The following is a 12941-nucleotide window of genomic DNA, read 5'->3' as shown; positions in this document are numbered from 1 at the left end:
CTTTTCCTCCCAAAATTACAAAAAAGGGGGAAGGGAATCTGGTCACTCTGCCTATCCCAGCTCACCCTATAATCTCTGAAATGTGTGCTGTTTTCCAGATCTTAGTGCTTAACAATATTCTAACCCTTTTATTTTTAACATTTTAGACCGTCACTGTTCTAAAGTAGAGATCACTTCCGACTGCCAGTTTTGAAGAATTATCAATCCTACAATTAGGGCAATTACAAATAACCATTTCTTCTCCAGTAGTTCTATATTGGCATTGGGTGAATAACCCAAAACGACTTTTTTGCTCATCAATCGAATGTTCAATCTCTAATGTATGCAGACAGTGTTCCTGAATCTGAAACCAGAACTGGTACAACTCCAGATAATGTGTCAAATTCCCCTCACCCTCGGTTGAGCAATTGAAACAGCTTTCCAATATCTGGGGATTCATTTTGTGCAAAGAAACCGGGGCTCTATTGAGCAGCCATTTCATTAAAATTGTATACAGTAGAAATTCGCCTCTTCAATAAATAGAAGTTAAACAAATTAATCTTATTCCAGGTCTCTACCAAAATCTGGACGACTTCCGTGGACTGCCACTTCTCTCGAGCTTTCGAAAATCAGTGTCCCGAAATCCCACCTGACTCACTCCCATTCATTGGAGCCATCTTGGATATGGTGCAGTTTTGGACCTTCCGTATATCACAAGTTCAGGACATTCCGGCTATGATCCCAATGTTTCAGCCTCGTTTTCAGTGAAGGTGGCTCGGAGGCTTCTTGGCATCCTGTTTGTTAACTATGCCAAGTGGCATATGAAGGCTGTGCAGTGGAACTTGAAGTCTCTGAGACCAGCACCAGCGGAACATTTGGATTTCCTCCGAGTTTCGGAGAAGACTTTAAAAGACCTGCAGTGGTAGCTGCTCAGTCACAATTGGACCAGAGTTAGACCCTTCTCCTAGCCTCACCCAGAGCATTGGCAGTGACTGATGCATCATGGCTGGGATGGGGAGATCATATGGGAGAAGTGGAGATCAGAGGAATCTTGTCTCCGGTAAAGACCTGTCTCATTTCTACCTGTGGAGTAGTGGGCCGTTCCCCTGACACTGCAAGCCTTCCTACCATCCATCAAGGGAAGGTTTGTGCAGGTTCTTACAATCAACACAGCATCCATGTGGTGCTGAAACAAGTAGGGCCGGGTGGGTTCCTAGGTCCTGTGTTAAGAGGCACCTCCTCTTTGGAGCTGGATGGAGTGTCAGGTCATTTCTTTAATCATGAACCACCTAGTTGGATCTTTGACACCAGGGCAGATGAACTGAACCACCAGCAACTGCAGATCTTGAATGGTAGTTACTTACAAAGATGGCACAGGGTGTCTTCCTGCAATGGGGAGTAACCTAACTAGATCTTTTCAGCAAAGCTGGGAAGGCACATTGTCAAAACTTTGATGCACTGGAGTTTTCTAGAGGTCTCCCTCAGAGACTCATTCCTTATAGAGTAGAGCATAGAACTCCTATATACCTTTCTGCCTCTGCTCCTCCTGCCCCGGGTTCTGAAGATCAGGAACAAATGGGCCCAAGGCATCCCAGTGGCTCCGGATTGGGAAAGGAGTGTGGTACCTAGAACTTCTGGACATTAGCATCTGTCCTTCCATCAGGCTGCCCTTGGGATCTCCTGGTTCAGCAGCAAGTCAGGGTTTGCACCCAAACCTGCGCAATCTGCACCTCCATGCGTGGTGTTTTGGTGACGCCAGTTAAAGGTATTCAGTCTGCCTTCCAAAATTGTGGACGTCTTCATTGCTGTCAGGTGTCCCTCTACAAAGTCTGTCTATGCTGGGTGCTGGCACAAGTTTGTGGCCTGGTGTGGCTCCCGCAATACAGGCAAGCCAAACTGTTGGGTGTCTTGTTGATTGCAAGCCGTTGCTAGGCCACAGATAAAACAGTCTGCACCATTAAAGCTTATTTGTCTGGTCTTTTGGCGTTTTTATTTTTGTCAGATCAGCTGTTCTTGTTCAAATCACCTGTAGTGGTGACATTTACAAAATGTTTTGCACCTGTTTACCCCTCTCGTTCCACCGAAACCCCTCCAAGTGATGCTACAATGGTATCCTAATGTGGTCCTCACTTTCTCATATGCACTTCTTTGAACAAGTGCACAGTTCTCTTCCAGGGGATACTCATTAATAGTCATAACCACTGAATAATCTTCGCCCATGAGCGCGAACCCGGAACACATAACTAAATACATATATATGTGTAAATATATAACAAAAGTACATAGTACTAAAGAAATGATACACTTATAAATGTATACACTAATAATATGCAGCCCAACCATAACCTATAGGCTAATAAAGCCACAATTACACATTTTCTGCAGAATGAAAATAAACCATAGAAACAATGCAAGAAAAAGGCAGGAGCCTAAAATGCATTCCACGGACAGAAACCCCTTTTATTTTCATCAAGGAAACTGTAATAAAAGGCAATTAGCCTATGTAGGCTGCATAAAGAAGTAACATCCCTGTACAGAAAATCAGACTGGCATCTCGGCTTTAAGGCCTCAGAGAATCTGAACACTTTGCCTTTAAGGCCTCCAGGGGGAACTCTGCTCCCATCATGCCCCACAGGTGACAGTTAGGTCAGTTCTTTTTTCCGGCTTGTTCTGTGAGGAACCTGGAACTGGAGCACTGCTGAATTTGATTGTTTTTCAGTCAGAATTTATTTTTTTCCTGTCTTATTTGACAGTATTTGTTGCTGGTGGTAATATTCTACCTTTTCTGACTAATTCTTCTAGTATTATTTAGTCAGTTATGCCACCTTTATTCTACAACTGTCCTTCCTGTGGGTAGAAGATGTCAAAAACAGATCCTCATTCTGTTTGTGTGGTTTGTCTACCTTCCACACATGATGTGGAAAGTTTTTTATCATTGCCTCAAGCTTTCCTGAATAACTTTAAAGGAAAAAGAGAAAATTCGACTTTTGGGACTTCTGAAGAGAGAAAGGCATCAGGAAAAGGGGGCAAGAAGTGTGTTGTCATCTGGAAGACCCCCACCCCCTTTGTCAAAACGTCGAAGGTGTGCTTCTCCTGAGGGTAAAAGCAAGAAAAAACTACTTCAGGCGTCGATGTCGAAAAAAGTGAGTTCGACGTCGAAATCTAGATCGCCGTCCGGTATGTTGATGTCGAAACCAGTGGAAGGAAGTACATAGACGTCATAGTTATCGTCACTAAGGCACAAGTCGATGTCGAAGCGGAGATCGAGGTCGCTGTCGAGAAGCTTGTCGACGTCGAGGCGTTTGGTGTCTGTTGCTGTGAGGACGACATCGAGAGTGAGACAATCGACGTCGAGAGAGAGAGAGTGAGGTCGACGTCGAGAGGAAAAGTGAGTTCGACGCCGAGAGGAAGAGTGAGATCGACGTCGAGAGAGAAAGTGAGATCAACGTCGAGAGATAGGAGACATAGAGCCACGACGTCGAGACCTGAAAAAAGGAGAAGATCAAGGTCGCCGTCGAGACATGGGTCGATGTCGAGACATGCCTCGAGGCTTGAAAGGGCTCTGTCGACGTAGAAACGGCAAACGTCGTCGAGGAAGTCGACGTCGAGGTCTCCGCCACCTGCCTCGCGGTCGGCGTCAAGACACTCCGGATCGGCCTCTCGGACCTCTCATATGTCTTTGTCGAGGTCGAAGTCAGCGTCAAGAGCTTTGGCTGACCCTCTAAGGTCTACGTCGAAAGACCTGACGTCGAGGACATCTGTGGACAGGTCTTCTGTAGTAAAAGCCTCTCCGCACCAAGAATCTTCTATTGTGGCGCATTCTGGCTCGACGTTCAGAGAGACGACTTCAAGATCTCCGCAGTCTATTCGGAGTTCTTCTTCAGAGTCTTCATCCTCAATGGGAATTCAGATAGTGCAGGTTACCCCGGAGGGCTCTCCGGTGCGTAGAACACCGCCTGTGAACATGTCTCCTAGATGGCTGGAAAGCATACGCCATTGGAAGATGCAGCCAGGGCCTAATGACAGGCCTCTTACTTTGGCAGCTTCAAGGCCACCGGCTGGTGGTTCTCCAAGAAGATCTAGATCTCCGGTGCGGAAGCGTTCGCATTCTAGAGAGCGCAGTAGGTCTCATCGATCTCCTACTCCTAGGAGAAGGCATAGATCTCATGCCTCTTCCTCTCCATCGAGATCGTCTTAAAGAGACTATTCACCCACGATCTCACCTACGCCACCTTCCAGGATATCTCCGGTGGATGATCTGGGAACTTTCAATGAGGTAATTTGCAAGTTCAATATAACTATGGCAGTGCCTCAGCTGAAGTCTTCTGTCATATTTGAAACGCTACATCATAAATCGTCTGCTAACCTCCTCTTCCGTTGGTGCCTGGTTTGTTAGAACGGGCAATGAAGACCTTCTTGACGCCAGCTACAGTGGGCTCCGGGACTTCAAGAATTGCAAAAAAGTATAAAGCACCGGATCAGGATCCTCTGTTTCTGCGTACAGATACACCTCCAGATTCGCTAATAGTGGCGGCGGCCAGGAAGGCCCACTCCTTGGGACGGAGGATGTGTAACACAGCTGGATCAGTCATGAGAGTGGCGAGTGCTGTGACTTTACTGGGTCGCTAGGATCGTCTCCTATGGGACTCTGTCTAGATTTGCGGAGAAGCTACCTAAGGAAGATCAGAAGGACTTCCTTGAGATTGTGGGAGAAGGTGGTTTGGTGGCAAACCAGAGTATCAGTGCGGCGGCTGATTCTGCGGATCTTGCAGCGCATGTGTATGCCCACGGCATATGCTCTAGGAGGTAGGCTTGGCTGCGCCTCACAGGCCTTAAGCCAGATGCCCAAAGGAAAATAGTTAATCTGCCTTTGAATGGGTCAACATTATTTGGATCTCATGCGGATGATGAGATGGCCAAGATGAAAGCGGAGCTTGATACTCTAAAAAGCGGTTGGCCTAGAGAAAAGAAGGAGTTCTGTTGTGGTTTTCGCCCCTACGACAAGAGGTCGTTTCAACAACTTGGGCAAACGTCAAACTGGTCGACGCAAAACTAGGGGCAGTCTCAACAAAGGTCACAGTTTCAACAGCGCAGGCTTGGGTGAGGCAGAGGAGGAAATAGACAGCAGTCCTCTGCGGCGAAGCAACCTCAGAAGCAATGAGAAAGAACTTCCTCCATGTTAGAACCTGGGATGTCAGGTCACCTAGGGTAGCCTGGCCTAGGGGCAAGACATACAATTCTAGAGGCACAGTGTGAAGGTTGCAGACCACCCAGCAGTAAATCCACGCAATACACTTAAAAAGGACGCTACACCAATTGGTTAGGAAAATAAGTACTGCTTTATAAAAATATAATCTCTTTGTTCTCTTGGTTCTAGAACTTACAGTTCAATGTAATGCATTATGTCAGGGAAAACACCAGTACGTTTAGAAATGCCAATAACTGTCAAAAACACAGTACTATTAAATTATCATCACATTACATTTAGATGACTTGCAATCAGTATCACTACCTTCAGAGAGGCTAACTTATTCTCAGTATTTATCATTAACAATACATTTAATCAGATCCCAGCATTAACCAGATTTGACTTCAATGAGGAATTCCAGTTTAACCAGTAGTTCAGTTATAAACCAGTAATCTCCATGAGGAGTTAATTCCTTCACTTTACCAGCAGGTTCCTTTGTGCTACTCCCCAACCTGTATTAAACAGGGATGGGAACGACCAGTGCCTAATTTGCTCCATTGTAGGCACTAGCGCCACTTCCCCCTGCAATTCACCTCCTTACTTGTATATACAACGTTGCTGGGTCCTTTTCTGTGTCAGAAGCAGGGGGGGGGAGAATACACCACCGAGGTGGCAAAGGCTCTCTTGAAGCTCCCCTGCTCTCTCCTCACTCGGGCCAGCTCCTCTGCTTGGCGCTCGAGCGGAGGGCAGGGCCGATGACACAATACCCCCAGAAAGCCACGAGTCCCTCAGCTCCCTCTCCCTGCTCGGCCAGCTCCTCTGCGTGGCGCGCGAGCAGAGGGAACAGGGCGGGACACTCACTCGGGCTGCAGCCGGTGCTCCTCCTCCGTGTGGATCGGCGGGGCCACTAATCCCTCAGACATGCGCAGAAGCGCTCGCGCCGGTACCTCCTTCCACTGCGCCCGCTCTCAGGAAGGACGCTCTACCCACGGGCCTGCTCGGTCCTAGGCCCCTCCTGAGGGAATGACTAAGCCGCTTTGGGCATGCGCGAAGGCGCCTTTTGGAAGCGTCTCGCCCTGGCTTTCCCCTGGTAACCGGGGCGTTACCCGGCAACGCGACAGAAGCGCGGAAGGCGCCCCCGGGGTCCCGCTCACAAAGGGAAGCCTCGCAAGGCTTCTCAGGCTCAGTGGATCCGGGGAGGCACTATCACAGTGCGCGATCAGTACCCCAGGGGTCCCGCTCACAGTTGAGGTGGCGCTGCCTCAGAGAAACCGGCACCCTTCACCAGGAAATCCAAGGATTGGCCGACTGCCCGTCCGGCCAGGGCCTCTCAGGACACAAGGGCACAAGCCTTCCCCAGCACCCAGGAAGGTAGGAAACAGCGCTGGTTCGATTTTGTACCTCAGCTCCCACTTCCCCACTTCGCAAAGTCCCTTTACTATCCAAGTCTGGATGGAGGCTGGTGTCTAGGGATGAGGGTTATTCTCCCTGAGTCTCTTTCACTGGGCAGAGGACTGCGCTTCGCAGCGCCACAGTCTCCTTCTCCTGTTCCCACCCCACTATTTTCAAGCTAGGGGTTAGTCAGGCGCCCAGGGTCTCCCTTAAACATCCACAGCGGGGACAAGACAAGGATCCCAAAGGAGGAGTAGAGGAGTGGATTAATTAGGCTGCTTCCCAGACCAGGAGATCAACCCTCGCACTAGTCTCTCCCCACCTTCCAAGATAGCCTGTCCTCCAGCTGACTCTCTCAGGTAGACAAAATGGACGGCCAACATTCCGCCTTATATAGGCTGACCCTCAGTGGTCCAGAATGGACCAGAAGGTTCTGGAACGTCCTATGCTAGGCTATGGGCAAGTTCTGAGTTTGACAGTTAGGGCAGTTGGTAGCCACCATTTTGTGTGGTTCCAACTTTTCCTGTCAGAACAGGCCTCTGGGCCTGAGGTGAAAAATTATGAGGGGGAAAAAGAACACCTATCCCCTTGACCAACACCTAGAAAAACTCAGTGGACAAAAATTATTAAGGGTATGAGGGGCAAAAAGGGGACAAAATAAATAATAAATTGGAGGGACTACGCAAAAAGCCAGACAGGTCTAACACGCGTCCACCCCAGCTGAAAGTGGGGAGAACTACCCAACCCCTTGGGAGTCCTCATCACTAAGGCGGAAATACCTGGAAAGACCGTCTGCATTGGCGTGGTCCACTCCAGGCCGATGTTCCACCCGGAAGTCCATTCCCTGTAGGGAGATGGACCACCTCAACAGCTTGGGATTTTCCCCCTTCATTTGCATCAGCCAACGAAGGGGTCGGTGGTCAGTCTGAACCAGGAAGTGCGAGCCAAAGAGGTATGGCCGCAGCTTCTTCAGAGCCCACACCACCGCAAAAGCTTCCCTCTCAATTGCACTCCACTTCTGTTCCCGGGGAAGTAGTCTCCTGGATAAGAAGACTACAGGCTGATCCAGGCCCTCTTCATTTAGTTGCGATAACACTGCCCCAATGCCATGTTCTGATGCATCCGTTTGGACAATGAACTCCTTGGAGAAGTCTGGGGCCTTCAGGACCGGTGCCGCACACATTGCCTGCTTCAGTTTCTCAAAAGCTTGCTGACAAGCTCCCGTCCAAACTACCCGTCGAGGTTGTTTCTTCGAGGTGAGCTCTGTGAGGGGTGCTACAATAGTGCCATACCCCTTCACAAAGCGACGGTAGTAGCCTGTGAGGCCCAGGAAAGCTCGGACCTCAGTCTGTGTCTTGGGGGGTTCCCAGGCCATGATTGCCTCAATCTTCGCCTGCAGGGGCTGCACAGTCCCCCTTCCCACCAAGTGTCCAAGGTACACAACCGACCCCTGCCCAATCTGGCATTTTCTGGCCTTGATTGTCAATCCAGCTTGTTTCAGGGCCTGGAGAACTGCTTGCAAATGCTGCAAATGGTCCTCCCAACTGCTACTGAAGACAGCAATGTCATCCAAGTAAGCAGCAGAGAAACTCTCCATTCCAGAGAGGACCTGGTTCACCAGCCACTGAAATGTGGCAGGGGCGTTCTTGAGCCCAAAGGGCATCACACAGAACTGGAAGTGTCCCTCAGGCGTGGAGAAGGCTGACCTTTCCCTTGCTCCATCTGTCAAGGAGATCTGCCAGTACCCTGAAGTGAGGTCAAAGGTACTCAGATATTGGGCAGCTCCTAGTCGGTCAACTAATTCATCCGCCCTAGGGATCGGATGAGCATCAGTCTTTGTCACTGAGTTCAGTCCTCGGTAATCCACACAGAACCTCAGTTCGGGTGTGGTGCCTGGTGGCGCGGCTTTTGGCACGAGCACCACCGGACTGGACCAAGGGCTGTTGGAAGGTTCAATAACTCCCAGCTCTAGCATCTTGGCAACCTCTCCATGGATGCTAGCCTTCACCTTGTCGGACAGCCGGTAGGTCTTCGACTTCACTGGTGGGCTGTCCCCTGTGTCCACATCATGGGTACACAGGTGAGTCCTTCCCGGGACAAGGGAGAACAACGTAGAGAACTGCTCCAGGATCTGGCGGCAGTCCTCCCGTTGCTCAGGAGTTAGAGTGGGAGAGAGAATCACTCCCTCCACTGACCCATCCTTCTCTTGAGACGAGAATAGATCTGGGAGAGGTTCGCTTTCCGCTTCCTCTTCCCCGTCAGTCACCATCATCAACATGACTTCGGGCCTCTCATGGTGGGGTTTGAGACGGTTGGCATGCAGCACCCGTAGGGGCTGTCGAGGGGTCTTAAGGTCCACCAGGTATGTGGCCTTACCCTTCTTCTCCAACACTTCAAAGGGGCCTGTCCAGGGATCCTGGAGGGCACTAAGCTCTCCAGGCTCCATCACCCACACTTTCTGGCCAGGCTCCAATTCCACCTGGTGAGCATTGTGGTCATACCACTCCTTCATGACTGCCTGGCTGGCCTCCAAGTTGTCAGAAGCTTGCTTCCACAACTTCGCCATTTGGCTCCTGAAGGCCAGCATGTAGCTCACCACATCCTGGGGGGGTTTCCTGGGAGATTTCTCCCAACTTTCCTTCACCAGGCTGAGAGGACCGCGTACAGGGTGCCCCTACAGAAGTTCAAAGGGGCTGAAGCCCACTCCCTTCTGTGGCACTTCCCTGTAGGAAAAGAGCAAACAGGGTAGGAGGACGTCCCATTTCCTCCGCAGGCTTTCGGGCAGACTTCTGATCATGCCCTTCAAGGTCTTATTAAACCTCTCAACCAGTCCATTCGACTGGGGGTGATAAGGAGTGGTGAACCGGTAGGTCACTCCACACTCCTTCCACATTGCCCGCATGTAAGCTGACATGAAGTTGGTCCCCCTGTCGGACACAACTTCCTTGGGAAATCCCACTCGGGTAAAGATCCCCATTAGGGCTCTAGCCACTACAGGTGCAGTGACTGTCCTCAGAGGAATTGCCTCTGGGTACCGTGTGGCATGATCCACCAGAACCAGGATAAACCTGTGACCAGCTGTTGTTGGTGGATCTAAAGGCCCTACAATGTCGATGCCCACCCTCTCCAAGGGTGTGCTAACGACTGGAAGTGGTTCCAGGGGAGCCTTTAGCTTCACCCCTGTTTTCCCACTGGCCTGGCAGGTTACACATGTCCGACAGTAAGTGTTGGACGCCACTTTCATCTGAGGCCAGTAAAAGTGGAGGACAAGCCGTGCAAAGGTCTTGTCCTGGCCTAAGTGTCCTGCCAGGGGTATGGCATGAGCCAATTCCAAAAGAAAGGCTCGGTATTGTTGTGGGACTACCAAGGCCCTTGATGAACCAGGCAAGGGTACCTTGGGTTCACTGTAGAGGAGTCCATCCTCCCAGTAAATATGGTAGTGTCCCGTAACATCACCTGCTGCTTGGGCTTCAGGCTGTCTCCTCAGTCCCTCAAGGGTGGGGCACTCCCTCTGCCCCTTACAGAATTCCTCTCTGGTAGGACCTCCCTCCACATGCCACTCAGCAGGGATGGGCAAATCCTCCAGAGAGTCTACTTCCCCCTCCACAGACTCCTGGTTCACCACCGCAGGTGGCCGATCTGTCACATGGGGTGTGGAAGCCGGAGCAGGCTCTCCCTGTCTCCGGGTCTGTCCCTTTTTAGCAGCGGGTTGGGCCATTGTTCCAGGCTCCAACCCAGGCGAACTCCCTCTCCGGGCAGTCGCAGACCGTGTGCTTGCACAGGCCCAGTCAGGTGTACCCAGCATCACAGAATGCGTCCGGTATTCCACCTCTCTCCAAGTGTTGTGTTCCATGTCATTCCCCAACAGACAATCGACTGGCACGGCAGGGCTTAAGGCAACTCGAAGTGAACCTGCAACCCCCTCCCACTCAAAGGGAACCTCAGCCACTGGATAGTGGCCCATTCTGCCGTCAGCCATCGCGGCGGGGTGGAGTACATTAGGAACAACCTGCTCTGGAGACACCAGTTGACTTCTCACCATAGTCATACTGGCTCCTGTATCTCTCAGAGCCTCCCCTCTCTGGCCATTGATGGTGACCCATTGCCCATACTTTGTCGTATTTGGGGGCACCTGGATCTTTGGAACCATCTCCCGCTCTCCCAGGGACACTAAGGTGACACCCGCCCACTCACCCCCCTTATCTAAGGGCAACTCCTCCCCGAGCGCTACACTAGCTACTCCCGGTGACTTTCCTCCGGTGGGAGGGGGTGGTCTCTTTGGGCATCTGACATCCCCCTTATAATGTCCAACACCACCACATTCAAAACAGTGGAGAACCCTTGGCTGCTGGCTTTGGCCAGGATTAGGGTTTCTGGGCGGGTTTGCCCTAGGGGTGAAACCTGCTCCCTTCCCTTGGAAGTTATTTTGGGGACCTTTGGAGAACTCCTTCTTTTTCTCTCCCCCCTCCTTCTTCTGGGGGGGCGCCCTGTCCGGCTTTTTGAGAATCCCCTCCAGTCCCCTTTGAGGACACCTGGGTACTTGCCTCTGCAAGCTTCCGGGGATTGGTCAGCTTGCTGTCCACCAGGTGTTGGCGCAGCTCGGGAAAACATTTCTCGAGGAGGTGTTCTTTCAAAAATAGATCGTACAGCCCCTCATAATCTTTCACCTCACTGCCCTTGACCCAACCCTCTAAGGCCTTTCTGGCGTAGTCAAGGAAGTCCACCCAGTTCTGGGTGCTTAATTTGTGGCTTCCCCTGAACTTCTGACGGTACCTTTCTGGGGTAAGCCCAAACTTCCTTAACAACGCCAGCTTCATGGTGGGGTAGTTGGTTTGTTCCTCTGGTTCCAGGGCCAGCAAGGTGTCCCGACCAGCAGGAGGCATGTATTTATACAAACCACCCCCCCAGTGCTTTTCCTGCACCCCATGAGCTCTTAGGGAGACCTCATAAGCAGCCAGCCACTTAGCTATGTCATTCCCCTGACTGAAGCTAGCTGTAAGGTCTTTCGGCAAATAGGGTCTGGTCTCCCTGGCTGTCTCTTTTGTCTCGCTGCCACCATTCATTTTAGGAGAGGACCCCCGTTGCAGGCTTCTGAGTTCTAATTCCTTCAGCCTGAACTCATGGGCCATCCTCCTCTCCTCCTTCTCCTGCTCCAACTTAGCCAACTCCCATCTCAACTGTCTTTTCTCCCTCCTATCAGTGAGCTCGGCTTCAGTTAAGCTTCCCCCAGAGGCGCTACTGCCCCTTCTGGAGTAGGACACTGGTCCTGGGAGTAGGTTTTCCCCCTCAGAGTGGAATAACCCATCTATCTCCCCCACCGTGTCCTGGTCTACCCCTTCATCCTCCTCCTTCCTTTCTTGGTGTGCCTCCACCCAAGCCCTAAGACTGGTCTGGAGCTCCCCCTTCCTGGCACCATGCTTGAAAAATACCCCCATTTGCTGGCAGAACACTTTCAGCTGAGCCACAGAATAGACCTCTAGGTTTTCCAAGGCAAACTCCATTTTGAGATAGGCAAACCTAGATTACACACACCAGAAATTTTAGAGTTGCAAGGGCAACCTAAAGCTACCTCCACCCACCACCAGGAACAAATTTGGAAAAATAAAAAAGACAAATTAGGAGGGCCGCAAGGAGAAAACTCCTGGTGTAGGCCGCATGTATTACGTTTAATTACTACTGAGTAGCTGCAACCAAGTCAGAATCCCACCGCTAGGCACCAATCTGTTAGAACCTGGGATGTCAGGTCACCTAGGGTAGCCTGGCCTAGGGGCAAGACATACAATTCTAGAGGCACAGTGTGAAGGTTGCAGACCACCCAGCAGTAAATCCACACAATACACTTAAAAAGGACGCTACGGGGGGAGGAGCCAAGATGGCGACCGGAGCAGACGCTTGAGCGCCCGGCTCCGTCGGCCCTTGGCCTCGGACTATCATCCTGAATCCTATCCTCGTTGATTTTCGAGGTGCAACGTGTGCGACGACGCGCTGTCTACGCCGCCGCTTTCCCTGAGTTCCAGCCTGCCCGGATGCCGGAGTTATTGGTGTTTTTGTTCTCCGCCCTGGACCCCTGCTCCATTGTTGCCTCTGACGGCCCGCTGAGGACTCCATAGTCACCGGACCCGCTAGTGCCAACCTGAGCCGCGCGGTCCCAACCTCACCTCCCACCACGGACTGTTGCCAGCTGAGCCTGTGGGGGACGGCCAGACATCTCCTGCACCCTGCGCCTGAAGAGCTGGGGCGGTACGGTAAGCCCCGGTGCATCGGGTCTCCTGCCTCGAATTGTGGACCGAGTTGTGGGATACTGCCGACCCCCTTCTTCTATTGCCTAGTCAGTCTCACAGAGGACCCGAGGGAAGGGAGGCGACTGTTGGCTATCCCTTTT

The 12941-nt window shown here is 51.3% G+C and overlaps 1 protein-coding gene across 2 annotated transcripts in view; it reads left to right on the top strand.

Moving 5' to 3' along the window:
- The window catches only part of USP32 (ubiquitin specific peptidase 32), a 1504025-nt gene that overhangs the window by 1043873 nt on the left and 447211 nt on the right, over positions 1-12941 (top strand). The window lies entirely within an intron of this gene.

This window comes from Lissotriton vulgaris, chromosome 2_1 (genome assembly GCF_964263255.1).
Source record: "Lissotriton vulgaris chromosome 2_1, aLisVul1.2, whole genome shotgun sequence".
Classification (NCBI taxonomy): domain Eukaryota; kingdom Metazoa; phylum Chordata; class Amphibia; order Caudata; family Salamandridae; genus Lissotriton; species Lissotriton vulgaris.
This window is presented reverse-complemented; position numbering and strand designations above follow the sequence as displayed.